The sequence below is a fragment of the Dromaius novaehollandiae genome, chromosome 13 (genome assembly GCF_036370855.1).
Source record: "Dromaius novaehollandiae isolate bDroNov1 chromosome 13, bDroNov1.hap1, whole genome shotgun sequence".
NCBI lineage: Eukaryota > Metazoa > Chordata > Aves > Casuariiformes > Dromaiidae > Dromaius > Dromaius novaehollandiae.
The window spans coordinates 1,027,598-1,043,105 of record NC_088110.1 but is presented as its reverse complement, the minus strand read 5'-3'; the positions used below and the strand labels follow the sequence as shown (position 1 = coordinate 1,043,105).

The window sequence follows — 15,508 nt, the reverse complement described above, 5'->3', positions numbered from 1 at the left end:
TATGAAGGAGCACAGAGGAGCAGTGGCAGGCAAGGGAACCCCAATAACCCAGTCAGAGAAATACTCCTGCTTCAGCCCCCCTGGACCGTCCCCAGAGAGCATCAGCCCTGTGGGCCAGAGGTGACACCTATTGTGATGAGTCAATGGGAAGCACCTTCCAGACTGAGGGAGGTTATTGCCTGGGGGTATGGGACACGTTACAGGGTGGAGGAGAAGAGCATTTTGGGATTGCACAAGGCTTACTATAGCATGTTTAGGGAAGGAACCAAATGCAGAGAAAGGGAGGGATCAGCATGGTCTGGGGAGGAACAAGTGTGGGAAAATACAGTGATAAGGGGATAAAAGGGGCCGGTCACCTGTAAACAGATTGCTGATCAGTACGCTTGTCTGGCCATGCCCTGCACCTGACCAGTGCAGTCTGTCCTGTCTTCTCATTAAACTCCATTTCTACCTACCTGGGTGAGGAAACTATTTTGTGTGCATGTGTGTATAGAGGTCTAAGTGCCAGGGACTGAATTGAGAAAATGTACGTAAGCTAGTGTGTGATCACCAGCAAATAACAAGCTGGACTACCTTCCAAGTGGTTTAAGTGGCTTGAGAGCCAGATTTGCATGTGTGTCTCTGGGAGTGAGACAACTGAAGGAGCTGGTTACCAGAGGGGCCAGAGGATCCAGGCCAACTGCTGGAGAGACCATGGGAGCTGGGTGTTGACTGAGAGACCTGTTTATGTGTGAGCTTCTGCAGGAGGCACCTAGGGAGATTGAGGATCCATGGCCAGCTGCTGAATGGACTGCGTGTCTAAACCCAGCAACTGGGGGAACTGAGTGAGTGTGTGTGTGTGTGTGTGTGTGTGTGTGTATGTAATCTTTACCAGCAAACCAAGTGGGGCTGTGGGCTTCAGTGGCTCGTGTGTCCAGATGCCAGCAGCTGAGGAGAACTGGGAGCCAGGCCCAGCTATTGGGTGGACTGTGTGTCTAAACACAGCTACTGGGCAGTCCACAATGTGTGTGTGGGGGGAGTGCATGTGTGTGTGTCTGTGAAAGAGTCTGTAGCAGTAGCTGGAGTAGGGCTGCAGGTCTTGGGCAATTGTAAGTGCAGGTGCCAGAAGCTGGGGAGACATTGGAGCCGGGAACAGCTACTGGATAGACTGCATGTCCAAGCTCAGCTACGGGAGGGATACATGTTGAGTTTATTTCTCACTAATGGACCTTTATGCTGATCAGCCAGAGAGGGGAACAAGATGAGGCCATTGGTGCTGTTTGTGTTTGTGCAATTGCTGAGTGTTTCTGTCTGTGTTGGTCTGTGTGGCCAACTGTGTGTATGTATCTATATGTTGTGTATGTATGTTTGTGTGTGCACCTACTGGGCATACATGCTCAGCCCTGCTGCTAGATGGATCTGGGCATGAAGCTGTGGCAGCATCACCTCTATCAGATTATCAGATTTGGCAAATCCTAACATCACCTAATTTTGAAGTGCCTGCAAAGTCAGTGAGGATGAAAATATGCTGTGAAGGATGTAGCCTAACACACAGATCAAGCCTCTGACCCCACTGTTTCAGGCAGGCTGTGAAGAGGTGTTATGGAAGGTTAGGCTCGCTGGCCACCATAACAGGGTCTGACCCTAGGTTCCCACCGAGAAGTTCAGAGCCAAATCAAAGCGAATTAAATAAACAAATTTTAATGATGCGCATGCAGTAATTACAGCTCGAGCTGGATGCCTCTGAAGAGGGACCCCAAACAAAGAAATCCCTGGGCAGTTATAACTTTTCAATCTAAGTTCTCCACCCCTCATGTGGTAGTTCAGACCAATAGTAATATTCAGGTCTGGGGTCTTCCCGTTCCTTATTGGGTCTCATTGCTGTTCCTAGCAGGCTGTTTCTTTCCTTATGTTTACTGTTGTGGTTTCTGCTAATGGCTGTACCTTTGTTCCTTGTTGGGTCTTACCGTTGTCTCTCAAGGTCCTGAGAAGGAGGAGGTGATTCTAAATCATAACAATTAACACTGTCCCAGCAGTGAGGGGTGGCTTTGTTTCTCACGGTCCTAATGCCTTGCACTGGTCTTATTTCAAAGTTTTGACATCCTCCCTTTTGGTGTGTGAGACACAGGAATGCAGACTGCTTGTAGCTTCCTTCTCTTCTCAGCTTGAACCAGCTCTGAGGCCCTTTTCTTACTGGACTAAGTAAAAGTTCATTATTTTATCTAAGTGCAGCCTAAGGCTTCAGCAAATTTAGCTACTCATGCTAAGCAGGTTTTATGTAAGTTGTACTAAGCGGCTACCTCTACACAGTTTCAGTTCAATATTCTTTAACAGAGGCATGGTTAGCTTTGAGCCCAAGTGAAACATATGCCTATGCCAATCAGGTGTTTTGGTCACACCATTCTCCAGGTTTTTAGGATCTGCTCCTTGGGCTGAAGAACTGGGACAAAAACTAACTGCAGCTTGGGCTGGGTTGCAGAGAGCAAGATCTGTTCTCACAGACCCCAGATGGATGTACAACCATGCACTAGGGAGCTGTCTGACCAACTTGCTGTGATGAAATAGGGAGCCTGGGGAAAGCTCAGACAAACAGGAGGCTGGCAGAGAGGAGACTGCCCTGATCAGAGTTTTTGGCACCAGCATCTGACTAGTCCTCCACAGATGTCAGGCCCTGCACAGTTAATAACTGCCTGGGGCACAAGGAACAGGTCACAGGCAGCGTGGAAATTATTTTTTTTTACACATATTTGCTCCACCAGGCACATCCTGGCAGAGCAGTGATAGTGTGAAGTAGTTGGTGTCTGACCAGTCCATACCATCGCATCGACAGGCTGGCTGGGTGTGTATGACTGTGCCATCTGCCATGCAACCCTTTGAAGTGCAGTAAATATTCTCCCCTGGATTTGCAAGTCTGACTATGGATGGCAGAATGAGGATTTCATTTTTTTATTTGAAGCTTATTTGTTGCTTTCTTCACCCAGACCTTCCCTGGGTCAGCACAGGCCTGGGCACCATTAACAGTCATAAATGTGCAACGAGAAATGCAAGAGCTCAGTGAGAAAAAGTCAGTGAAAACAAGAACTGTGAGCCCTTCCCTTTCCATGTACCACTTTGCCCCTTCCTTGCAGACCTGTATGCGGCTCCAGCACAGATGGGGACTTAGCAACGACTCATCTGGCAGGTACTGCTTTCCTCATGTAGGCTGAACAGTGCATTTGAGTCTTCCTGAGCTCCTGGTATTAGCATTGTTGTGCAGAGGGGACCAAAGTTTCGTCTTTTCTCCACTATGAATTCCACAGGGCTACTGTCCTACCACAGTCAGGCATGTGATCCCAGCTGGATCCCATCTTTCAGCACACTGAGGTGTCTCTGGAGCAGGATGGGATAGGTGAGAGCTGCTCTGGTTCCTAACCATAATGATCTGGCTGAGGTGGGAGGCCAGTGCACTTATACAACTGCTGGCAAAGGATTGTCTTTGGGAGTCCCACAGAAACTCTGCAGTTTAAGAAGTCAAACAGGTTAATGTACATGATCAAAACAACATTCACTGGATATGGAGAGCACTGCAAAAGAAAATGAGGGAGAGACACATTGCAAATGCTGTTAAACAGCACTGGGCAAGTTGTATTGTTAGACAACTACATCATATACTATACAGTATGTAACACAATGGAATTTCTCCATACTCCCTTGTATTGCATCAAGAAAATGTGAAAGCTCTGAACATTTGCCTGACTTCCTGCCACAGGATTTGGGACTTTCCAGCCAGAGGCTCAGTTCAGTGCACCCATGGCAGGGATTCATTTCCCTTTATGGTGACAAGTGCAGAACTCAGAAATGCTGACAAAGCTGGAGATATGAATGTCCCTGACCCTGGCACACTACCGCTCTTTTCATGAGGGGTGCTGCAGCCACCAAATTGCAAGTGAGGTTGGGGGACCAGGTATAAGGACTGAGGATGGGGAGACAGGGCTCCGAGCTGGGATACAACTTGCAATGTGTTTTGGTAGGCTCCCAGGATTCAATCAGCCATACATGTTCCCCAGATCAGGCTCCCTCCAGCGTTTTGTTCATCCAGCTGAGCTCTGGGAAATGGTCACCAAAGTCATCATCTCCCAATTCCTGCAGCATCTCCCTGAGGCAGCCAGAGATGAAGCTCCACATTTATCAGTGAAATGAATTGACAACCAGCCCCAGGACATTCAGGCCTGCCTCGACCTGGAGCCCTCCAGGGTTGCTCCTCCTGGCAGTGGAACTGTCCCCATTCCCCCCCAAGTTTCTCTGCCTGATCTCCTCAACAGGACGTCCCCAATGGGAGCCCCAGGGTCCCTGAGCCCCTGACCTGCAGCAGTGGCAGGTGAGAGCAGCCTGATGGGAGTATGGGGTGAGGAGGATGAGGATCAGCACAAGCATGAGGACTGTCCTCAGGCTGAGCATGGTGGCAGGCAGGAGCTCTTCCTCGGTATTGCATTGCACTGCCTTCCCTGCAGTCTGTGGCCTGGGCTGCAGTTTATCCTGTGCATGTGACACACTGATTTTCCAAAAAATTCAGATATATTCAAATAAGCCATTTCTCAGGGGTGGGGGGATTTATATAAGATGTGGTTATATTTTAGGGCCACATTCAGCAATAAGGTGTGGAAGAAGCGAAGGAGCAGGACGGCCACTCCACTTCTGCTTTCTGGGGGAGAGGTAAAAGGCTGGAAGATGCCAGGGAGCTTTATGAGACCTGAAATTCCCCCAGAAAAGTAGAAACTAGATAAAAACAACTTTCTGTGAAGCTCTTCTGTGAAGCTACTAAGGAAGGCAACACATCAAGTCTTGCAGAACATTCACACTCTTTTCATGAACACAGGGAGAAACATTTACACAACCAGTTAATCCACTCAACTGATATAGCTGTTTTAAAAAAGGCCACCTTCCAGTGCCATTTGTGTTGAGATAAATTCAGCTTTCTTTGCAACAGCTGTGGTTAGTCACTCCCTACACTCTTCCCTGAGCTTAATGGGCATATCATCCTTTTCCATCTCCTCTGACCCTTCTTCCATTGTAGGGGTTTATTGGTTAGTCACAGAAAGAAAGGATGACAAGAAAGTTGGGACAAAAAAAGTGCAGGGCTAGCAGGACATCCACCAGACTCCACCTTAGGAGAGAGGGGCTGCTGTGGCCTTGGGGTGGTAGGACGAGCCGGGACCTCCCCAAACTTCAGGGCACAAGGGAAGGCTCCTCCAGCATGAGAGGCTGCAAAGCATCCAGAACTGGCACTGAACTACCATGCATGGGCTCCTGCCTGGCAGGGCCACGAGGCTGGAGACAGGCATTCTGGGTAAGCACCGGGGTGTGGCTGGATGCATTTGGAAAGCAGCTGTGTGCAATGGGAGCCAGGTGAGGACCAGCTGTGGGACTGGGAAGGAACTGAGCTGCCTTTTCAGGCAGGTGTGGGATGCAGTGGCTTTGTGTGGGCAGCAGCAGGGAGGACGGAGATGGCACAGGGTTACCGTCTTGCTTACCATGGGATCTAACTGCTCTGCATCAGATTTCTGTGACCTTAGGGCTCAGGACAGGATACTGGAGCCATGGGACAGCAATCAGCTCAGAGGGAGGGTTGAAAACTGGCCTGGACTCTGCTGGGGCACCAGAGAAAGGGCTGTGTGGGAAGGAGGGGGGTAAGAGACAGGATTAGAGAGAAGAAACTGTGGGAAGAGAGAGGAAGAAAGAGAGCTCCTGGGAGTGCAGATAAGCTGCAGCGAGCCCAGCTGAGGGAGTACAGCAAGCAGGCTGTCTGCCTGGGGGGCTGGGATGCAATGGCAGGAGCGGAGAGCTGTGTGGGAAGAGGGCACAGCACCAACAAAGGGTGAGACAGTGAGGATAAACCACTCTTGTCTACTAGTGTGCAGCAGTGCTGTGCATGAGGCTGAGGGTCCATCAGCTCATCCTTGGGGGTGGGGGTGTGAGGGGCCAAAGCTCAGACCATGTTGCTATGATACTGGGAAAACAGTAAACTTATCACCCAGCCCTTGATGAACCTCACAGGTATATCAAGTCCAGGCTAGGGAACCCTGGAGTCAGGATGGGCACCTGGACTCAGAGAAGAGGAGAGCTGCTGTCCTTAGTTAGGAGTGGTTGGGTTTGTGTTCCAGAGGGCCAGGGAAGGGGGAGCAAATCCAGAGCAAGAGGTAGGCTGTTGTCCCATTCCTCCCCCGCTGGCCCTGCATTTATTGCAACCACAATAAGGAAAAGCTCCTGTCCTGGTGCCCAGCCAGCCCTTCAGTCCCAAGTGCAGCTGGCTCCATCCCCATCACTTGATGGCAGGAGTATGATGACTCTTTCTGAGAGAAAAAGGAGGTCATCCCTGTTGTGCTCTGTGAAATCAACTTTCATTTCATTACTGTACTCAAGTGGGTGGGTGCTGGCAGGGAGCTTCCCAATGCCCTAGTGAGTGTGCAAGAGCACCAGCCCTCATGCCAGTGGTGCCATACACCGGGAAGCATGGGAAGGGTCTCTCATGGGCTTTACTGCAGAGTCGCCTGCTCCTGCCTCTGTGGGACTGGGTAGTGCAGGGAGCTGAGGTGTGAAAGAGAAGGCAGCTCCTGCGGCAGGTGGGTCACATCGCACAGAGCCAGAGACCCTTTCTGTGTCACCCAGTGCCTCCCAGGAGCCACAAGGAAAAGGGTATTCTGCGAGGGGATTTGGCAGAAGACAGGAGGAGTGCCCTGGAGCTGGATGCAGGAGGAAGCCCAGGATGGCTGTTGTAACAGAGGCAATGCAGTGCCCTGTTCCTTGTGGCTGCTGAGAGCTCTTCTGTTGTGGGTCTGAGAGGGTGCCCTTCCTTTCATTTCAGGCTGCCCCCAAGGTGAAAGGCCTGGCTTGCTGTGGCAATAGGGAGCCCTTTCCCTGGCTGGGAATCGAACCCAGGCCGCGGCAGTGAGAGTGCCGAATCCTGACCACTAGACCACCAGGGAGGAGATGCCCAACGTGCCTGTGCACCCTCCAGTGGGCACCAGCCCAGCCCTGCAGGGGACCAGCCCCTCCAACCACAGCCGGGCAGCAAGACAAATTGCCACGGCAGCTGGAGCCTGCCCGGGCAACTTGGCAGGCATTCTCCCTTCCTTCTGAGAAGGATGCCCTCGGCCTGGGCCTCTGGGCAGAGGGTGCCCTGCAATGGGGAGGCCCAGGGAGCGCAAGGTGGTGCTGGGGGGGGGCTGGTCACCGCTGGACACAGGTTTGCGCCATGAGCTATTGGCAGCGTGGCAGCCAGGCAAGGGCCTTGGGGGCTCTTTCTGCATGTTCAAATGCCCTTTTGTGCTGCCGAGATGGCCCCGGCTCTAGTCACAACACGCTGCCGGGAGGACACCACCAGTCCAGCTGCATGGCTCCTAACACCTTGGCAAAAACACCCTCCTGCATTGAACTCAGCTGCAGCTCTCCTAAGTGTGCCTCTGTGGAACGAAGCTGCCCGTATTTCCATCTCGAGCCAGGAGGTCTCACACACTGCTGTGCTCAATTGGCACAGAACTGGCTCCCTGGGAGGGGAGTCTGTCCTCTGCCAGGGTCAGTCCATCCCCACGCAGCGAGGAAACCACCGTGCGCCTCACTCAAATGCCTGCTCTGAAACAGCCCCTGCCCCAAGCACTTCTTATTCTGGAAGTCTCTGAGAAATGGTCCTGAGGGCGCTGACAGGGTCTGATGGTGCTGGGGCTCACAGGAAGCGCAGACAACACCCAGGACCTATGGGCAGTGGGCCCCGGGTGCTTGGGGCCCGTCCAGGAGATGAGCCTCCCACTGCTGGCACCACTTCTACACCTTGCTCCATGCAGGTGGGCCGGAGGGAGAGGAGCAAATCCCTCGCCCTGAGTCACCTCAGCCAGGTCAGCAGTGCTGCGTGCGTGGCCACTGTCCTGCTGCAGCACCAGGGGCAGAGCAGGTGGAGCTCTGCTAGGGCGCTCTCTCTAAGGAGAGCTGCGAGCAGCTCTCTCTCGACACAGAGTGTGTGGGAAAGTGACACTGGAAGAGAGTGAGAAAAGGCTTGTCCCTGAGCCACCTCCACCACACGGTGCATGCACCTGCCCTCGAGCTGCACTGCTCTCTGTGCGGGTAGCAGCCTGGGAACGGGGGTGCGGCTCTGGCTCGGCCTTTCCCTGGCTCTTGGGATAGGGCCCAAGATCAGGGGCACTGCCAGTCCCTCAGCGCCGAGGTGTGTGATGACACAGAAGGAAGCATCACTGTGACAGCCCTTGGTGGAGGTCTCTGTGGCGCAATGGGTGAGCGCGCTCGGCTGTTAACTGAGAGGCTGGTGGTTCGAGCCCACCCAGGGACGGCCTCCTTTTGGTGGCACACCTGGGCTTGCCACACCGGGTGACACTCCTCTCGGGAAACTGCTCCTCTGCACAGTGAGTGGCTCTGGCTGCCTGCTCTTGTGCTGCTGCCCTGCCTCAACCCATGTGCCAAGGCCTGACTGAGCCCTGGGGTAGAGGCCTCTTGGCACCCGTAGCAGCAGTTCCATCTCATACCCCGAAGAGCCTGCAGGCAAGCCTCAGAGGAGGCTGCTGCTCAGCCTTTTGCTCTGGCTTGGGCCTGACCACAGGAGCCCGCAGCACCTGGTCCTCAGCAGAGAGTCAGGATTTGCCTTTTCCCCTTCCCCAGCGGGGCTTCCACTCCCAGGCAGAGAAAGCACCAGCTCTCCAGCAAGTGGGCTGCTGCCCAGGGAAGTGTGACCAGACCCTGAGTCAAACTCTGTGCCCAGAAGACTTTAATCTAATTTCCTTAGACCCACCTAATTTAATTTAATCCCATCATGGTTTTCTTGTCCAAGTAAATCCCCACAATTTATGCATCTGCTGTACAAAGGAGACTTAGGTCCCGCCCGAGAAGTGATGCTGCTGTCTGTGTGGGGCTGAACTTTCCAACTTGCCCAAGAGACGTGAAACTGTCCTGCTGAGGACCTCTCAGGGCACCCCAGCTCTTAAGGCCGAGGTAGCAGCGGGCAAATCTTGTGTCTTCTCCCTTGAGTGGCTGGAGGGTCCAAGACTGGCTTGGAGTTGCTGCAGCTGCTTTGACTCTTGGTCTTGGAGCAGAGCATTTGTCTGAGAAGGAAAACTCTCCTTTTGGAGCCCTGAGGACACAGCTGAGCAGGCGGGACAAAAGGGCTGCTTCAACACCCACAGGAGCCCTGCCTTGCCTGGCCTCTCTTCCTAGGACGAGCAAATGGGTCACTCCGGGGAGGTACCAGGGGGATGGCTCACCTTTGCTCCTTTGTGCCTCTGGGGACAGTGAAAAACCAGAGCAAAGAGATAAAGCGGAGGAGAAGGAGAGCTTGAGAAGGGCTGGGACAGTGCTCCGGAACGATCAGCTGGGCAGAAATCACAGCAGCCTGAGACAACAAAACCTGATGGCATGGGCTTCGAGCCCACCTTTCTGAGAAACCAGAGCCAAAATCCAGCTCCTTACACCACTCAGCTACATCACCTCACACATCATATCCGCTGCGGTATGCACCTGCCTTCCCCCTACACCAGCCCTCTTCAGACAGCTCTTCAGACAGCTGTCCAGCTGGCTACACGAGCCGCCCTTTGCAGAGTTGTCCTTTCCTCATCACCAGCCCCTGCACATGCTGTGAAACCAGCCCGTAACTTCCTTCAGTTCCGTTCTTTGCCATCCCCAAGAACTGATAGCTCTGAAACGGCAAATACAGAGAGTGAATTTGCCTCCCCACTCCTAGGGAGGCACGTGAGGGCTTGCTCCGTTCAGGTGCTGGTCTGCGAGGACACAGACTCACGTTTCCTGACTGCTCCCTGCTAGCTTGCCTTCACCTGACAGCTGTGACTGCTCAGCCTTGCTGCTCCAGGGTAATGGGGATATGCACACGTTTGCTGAGAGCAGGGTCTGAGTCGCCAGGCGCAAGGATTGTGTTCCCAGCACTCACAGGCTGTGGGGCCAACAGCTTGCTGAGGAGTGTTGAGAGCGGGCTGTTCAGGTGGGCAAGGAGGTGACTCCCAGGGAAGGAAGGGCTTCCCTGGGTCGGCTTGCCGCCTTGCGAGGAGGCTTCCAGCCTCCCTTAGCTAAGAAGCAGGCTACTGTTCTGCCCCTTCTCCTGGCATGCGGTGGGGTCCTGGCAGTTGAGGCTGGTGGCAAATGCGCATGATGGGGCTGCAGAGTCAGGTGAGCTTTCGTTGCTCACGTGAGCACGCATGGGGGACGGATGCTGCAGGATGCTGCAGGAAGGGCAGTTAGGAGGCCCTTGCTGTTCCCACCCTGTTGCCTGAAAGAGGCAGGCGGGAAATATGGCCCAGGGAGGCAAGGCAATCACACGGGCAGCTGTGATCGTATAGTGGTTAGTACTCTGCGCTGTGGCCGCAGCAACCTCGGTTCGAATCCGAGTCACAGCAAGGGTTTTGCCAAGCCCGCTGCCCGGAAAGGAGAGTTTGAAAAGACAAGGGAGGCATCTGCAAGGACGGGCCAAGGGGTTTGTTTCCACAGATGTCAAGGCCTAGGAAGGCGGTACAAGCTCTTCTGTGCTCTCTCTCTTCCAAACCTTCAGTGGGCTCATGCCTAAAATGATTTCCTGGTTTCTAGTGACTGTGCAGTGCCTTCTCCTGTGGGGCTGCCGTGGCAGCTACGCCTGCCTCTGGGAAAGCATTCAAGCTTCTCCATTCTCCAGGCAAAGCTTGAGAACTGAGAGACCCTGCCTGGAAAGCACCCAGCTTTTCACTCCCCTTTCTCTTGCCCTTGCTCCCCATTTTGCAGTAAGGAGACTCAGCTCCACACCACAAGCACCCTGCAACCCCAGCCCAACCGCGACTGCCATCCCACTCCATAGAGACCCAGCACCACGAGCTCTTCCCTGGGAGAAAGAGGACATGTTTTCCTTTGCGGGGAGCATGGGACTTTTCTGAGGTTATGCCACCACGCTTGAACCCTTCATTCCTGCTCCGGCCCAGCTGTAAGCTGTAAGCTAGCTGTGGGAAGGACACCCTCCGTGGAAGGGCAGAGCTGCCTTTCTCCCTTGCCTGCAGAGTGAGAGGAGCTGTGAGGCAGCAGCTTTTGCCTGCAGCTCCACCCCCGTGCGCGGCTGTGGGGAGCCAAGAGTGCTTCCTCCTGGCCTGCCTGGAGGTGGAAAGGTTGCCTAGGAAGGATCTGCCACAGCGAGGCTGGGCAGCTGGTGCTGGGAGAGTGTCTGCCTGGAGGGGAAATGCTGAAAAGCCAAAGGAAAACGAGAGCCTCTGAGCACTGGGTGGGGTCTGGATGCTGCAGGGAAGAGGTGCACCTGCTGCAGAGAAGGGAGGAGAGCCCAGCTCTGCCTCGGGGCTGCCGAACTGAGTGCTCTGCGGGCAGAGCCCAGGTCAAGCCTGGAACGGCCCCGAGTGCTTCTGCTGTTCCAGGGTGTCTGTATTGAGAGTTCCCAGGATGTCTGTATTGCGACAGATATCACTGCTAGAAAGCTGCGCTGCCCAAGGGAAGGGCAAGCACTGCTTGATCAAAAGCCCATGCTCCAGGTGAGGCTTGAACTCACACCCTCAGCATCCCTCTGCTTCGCACTGCTGTATAAGTACTGCGCGCTGGCCCATTGCGCCACTGGAGCACACTTGGAAAGGTGGACTGGAGCCCACGAGCAAACAGTTCTGCCTGTGATCACCATGGCTCATCGGCATTAACCTGGCACCTCAAGTGCTTTCCTCTTGCCTCGTCCAACAAGGAGCAGCAAGCGTGCGCCCCCCGTGGTGTGCCAGGCTTGCAATCTACCCCAGGCCACGGAGTGCCAGGGCGAAGTGTCCTTCAGCAGGGCTTAGCTGGCTAGAGCCAGGAAAGGGGAAACCACAAGCACTTGGCCCTGCTCAGCACTCTCCAGCACTGGGTTACCTCTGGCGTGTCCTCACAGAGGCGGAGAAAGAAAGTCCACATCTTGGAGGAAGCGTATGGGTCCACTGCTGGGAAAGGTCAGGTCAGCAGCGAAATGCATGTCTGCCTCTCTGTCCTGACACCCCAGTCACCAAGCATTTCTGAATGCTTCCCTCCTTGGGCTGCCCCTTCTTGGTGACCGTTGAGATGGGAGCAGGGAGGAGAAGTCATCTGCAGACTGCTAGAACTGGTTCCCATCTTTCTGCACCACAGCTCCACTGCCTGTGTGTGCCTCGAGGGCGTTTGCCCCAAAGGGGAATGCTTCTCTCTCTTGCCATTGCTCCAGAACACCCGGAGCCGGCAAAAGGTGTCTGAGGGAACACAGGCTAACAAGCAAATACCTTCCCCCCACGCTGGTATTTATTTGCCACCAGCCCGTATTTCTTCATCTGAAAGACACAGGCCGAGCAGAAGGAGCAACTGGCTCCTGTGAATATTGCCCGGACAGACTGCAAAGGGGCTATCGTGGCCGGAAGAGCATGGTGCATCAAGGATTTGCTTTTGGGCTCAGCCCAAGGAACGCATCACAGCAAGGGAGTTTAACAAAAGAAAGAAATGTCCTTGACTGCCTCCCTCTTCTTCTTTTACTTGCCAGCTTAATATTTCCATACCTGCTTAAGCCTCACTCAGAGCAGCATGTGCCTCATGGATTCAAGCTCCTGCTTAGCAGCTTTTCCCTTGTTTCTTTCCTTGACCCGTCTTGGTGGGTCTTGTCTTGGGACAATGGCCAAATCGCTCTCCTAGGATGGCCAGAGGAGCAGGCAGTTCAGCGTGGTCTTCCCTCATGGATTCGGTCCCATGGCTTCCTCCGCCTGTCCTTGTTCCCCTGATCCTTGCTGGGGCTTTGTGTTCGGTGTGAGGAGTCTTTGGGTAGATGCTGTAACCCCAGGATCTTGAGGATGGCCTGCCTCATGACACTGTGCGAGGGCGGGGGCGGTGCGGGGTGAGCTGCTGGCCAAGGAAGAGGACTGCTTCCCTGGCCCCACTCAGGAGTCTCACCCTGCTGTGACTGCCCAGCCCCTGGTGTTTCTTTCTTGTGCGCCTGCTGATGTCATCCTTCTCCCAAGGGAAGGGGTCAGGCTGTGACTCCACACAGTGCCAGGTGGCCCAGGGAAGGCAGGGCCGATACTAATGCTAATGCTAATGTGAATTTGAATGTGAATGCTAATGGAGGAGCTGGACGTGAGTCTCCGCATGGTGCTGTTAGAGCGCTGACACCGGTTCCTGGAGCACGTGCACTCCCAGTGACTTTCTGGACAAGCCCCATTTGTGGGTGCAGCCTCTTTGCCTGGACATGGAGCTGCAGGGCCTCCTAGGCCTCCTCCTCCAGGAAGAGGAGGAGGAAGTAGGTGGGGGCTTCTGGAAGTAGATGGGGGCTGCCCTGGAGGGCAGTGGCACTGGCGGCACCAACCTGCGAACAGTCACCTCGTAGGATTCGGCACCAAGGCGGGGAGGCTTCCCAGATGGGTCTCTATGCACTTCCTCACTGTGTGCATCCACAGTCTCCTCCTGAAGTCCTGTCCCAACTCCAGCCTTGATACAGGGCAACGATTGGCATGCCAAGGGCTTTGACCTGTGCTGGTCAGCGTCGTCTTGTCTGCCAGTGATACTGTTTTTCCCCACACCCTCAGACACTGAAAGAGCCAGAGGTGGGGAAAAGTGCTCTTTTCACTTTGGCTGCTCTGAAAGCAGAACCTTAGGCCGTTGAAGAAGTACATGAAACGAGTAACTACAGCCATTAACCCAAAGAAGGAAAGATAAATGTGCATGGCGCTCAAGGAACGGAGTGGGCACTTACGCGGTCTGTCACCCAGCACAGGAGAAACACCACCACCACCACCCCAAGAACGTGCCAGAAGTGCATCCTGTTGGCTGAGCTCAGCTCTGCCAAGATGTCGCTCTGTCCTCCCAAAGGCTGGGCTCACGCTGGCTCTTGGACCCTTTTGCGCAGCCGTTGTAGAGGTGCCCCACTGCAACATCTTTGAAAACCTAATTCAAGAAAGCTGTAAAAAAATCAACCCCTTCCACGAGGCAAGAGGGGAAGAAGGTCTAAAGAAGCCTTGGTGAGAAGGGCAAGCACAGGCATGCTGCTTTCCTGCCCCTTGGCCTTTTCCTGGTGGTGAACTGTGGGTGCAAGGCCTTTAGTCCACTGCCACTGACTGCTTTGCTTTGTTAAACGCTGCAAGGGCCGCATCAAGTCTGCTAAATGAGGTATAAAAGTTTGCCAGAATCCTAGGAGACCTAGGAAAGCTTGCAGCTGTTCTACAGTCGTAGGGACAGGATATTGCTGGGTAGTATTATGCACCATTTCAGGCAGGAGTGGCCTTCGTTTGTCCTGTCCATACTGCTCCTAGAAAGTGAACACTAATATCTGGTCCTTGTACCTTTTTTCGGTTCACGGCCCACCCCCTATCCTGGAAAGCATGTGCCAGTGCCATTAGCTGCTCTTTCACCTGATTTTCAGACGGTCCCATTATCAAAATATCATTGATGTAATGATGACTAGTGCATTCTGGGAGAGGTGTTGGGAGGTCGGCAGCGACCATTTGATGACATATTATGGGGCTATGCCTATATCCCTGCGGAAGCACCTGGAATGTATACTGCTTAGCATTCCAAGTGAAGGCAAAGTGGTCCCTGCGAGGCTGGGGATATAGCAACAGGGGAAAAGGCATTTGCCAGATCCACCACAGCCTTCCATTCCTGCAAACTTTTGCCCACTTCTTCTAACAAGGTCACCGTTTTGGGGACCACTGCCATCAGGGGTGGGACCACCTTATTCAGTTCTCTGTAGTCCACAGTCATACGCCATGAGCCATCCAGCTTCCGCACAGGCCACACTGGGCTATTAAAGGCCGATTTAAAGGGCAAGGTGTATTATCTGTGCATGGGACAGAGCATCTATTGTTTCCTGAATTTCTGTTTCTCCTCCTGGTGTGCTCTACTGTTTTATTTGCACAACGACAGGTGGTATAGGCAAATCTACAGGGTCCCATTTTGGTAGCCTCTGATTAGAGTGATTACTCGCACTTGTGGCAGTGAGGGACTCCTTCCAAAAGAGAACAATGCTTGCATTGTGTGTATATCTCAACCTAGGAACACATCAATTCCTAAAATAGATTCATGAATAGGTGCCAATAAGACTGGAGTGGAGAAGGGAGGGCTTTTCCCAGTCACTAAAGTAACTATTGCCCGCACAGCGAGGGTGGCAGAGCCGCCCAAACCGCAGATGTGCGCTGTTGCTTTTCCAAGGTTTGGGGCACTGTGTAACGCTGTAACTTCTGCTCCCGTATCTACTAAAGCAAGCACAGCTATTTCCCCTCCCGAGCGCCATCTAATTCGCCGGGGGACGTATGGGCATCGGTCCCCCGGATGATGCGCTGCAACCCACGCTCGGATTTCAGGGCACCTGCCTCTCCTTCATTGTGTCTTAGCAGGCAGCTTCCAGGGAGCACTTGGTGCAGGTGGGGCAGCAGACTTAGCTCAGTTTTGTTGATTGGCAGGCAAATGCTGCCAGTGCTTGGATAAATCAGCAGTGGGCAAGCCACTGATCTCATCCCACGATATCCCCACCTGCAGCAAGTCAGTCCACGCCTGTTTTTGTGTGACCTTTCCTCTCGCTTCAGTCGTTCCT

At 53.8% G+C, this 15,508-nt stretch overlaps 4 non-coding genes across 4 annotated transcripts; 2 read left to right on the top strand and 2 right to left on the bottom strand.

Moving 5' to 3' along the window:
- Positions 1–6,869: 6,869 nt before the first annotated feature.
- TRNAE-CUC (transfer RNA glutamic acid (anticodon CUC)) lies at positions 6,870–6,941 on the bottom strand. Its single transcript has one exon. It is a non-coding gene; the product is annotated as a tRNA-Glu (tRNA).
- A 1,281-nt stretch (positions 6,942–8,222) lies between these two features.
- On the top strand, positions 8,223–8,296 carry TRNAN-GUU (transfer RNA asparagine (anticodon GUU)). The gene has a single exon. It is a non-coding gene; the product is annotated as a tRNA-Asn (tRNA).
- Positions 8,297–10,292: 1,996 nt separating this feature from the next.
- Positions 10,293–10,364, top strand: TRNAH-GUG (transfer RNA histidin (anticodon GUG)). Its single transcript has one exon. It is a non-coding gene; the product is annotated as a tRNA-His (tRNA).
- A 1,099-nt stretch (positions 10,365–11,463) lies between these two features.
- On the bottom strand, positions 11,464–11,557 carry TRNAI-UAU (transfer RNA isoleucine (anticodon UAU)). Its single transcript has 2 exons — positions 11,520–11,557; positions 11,464–11,499 (listed from the first exon to the last, which is right to left on the bottom strand). It is a non-coding gene; the product is annotated as a tRNA-Ile (tRNA).
- Positions 11,558–15,508: the final 3,951 nt, after the last annotated feature.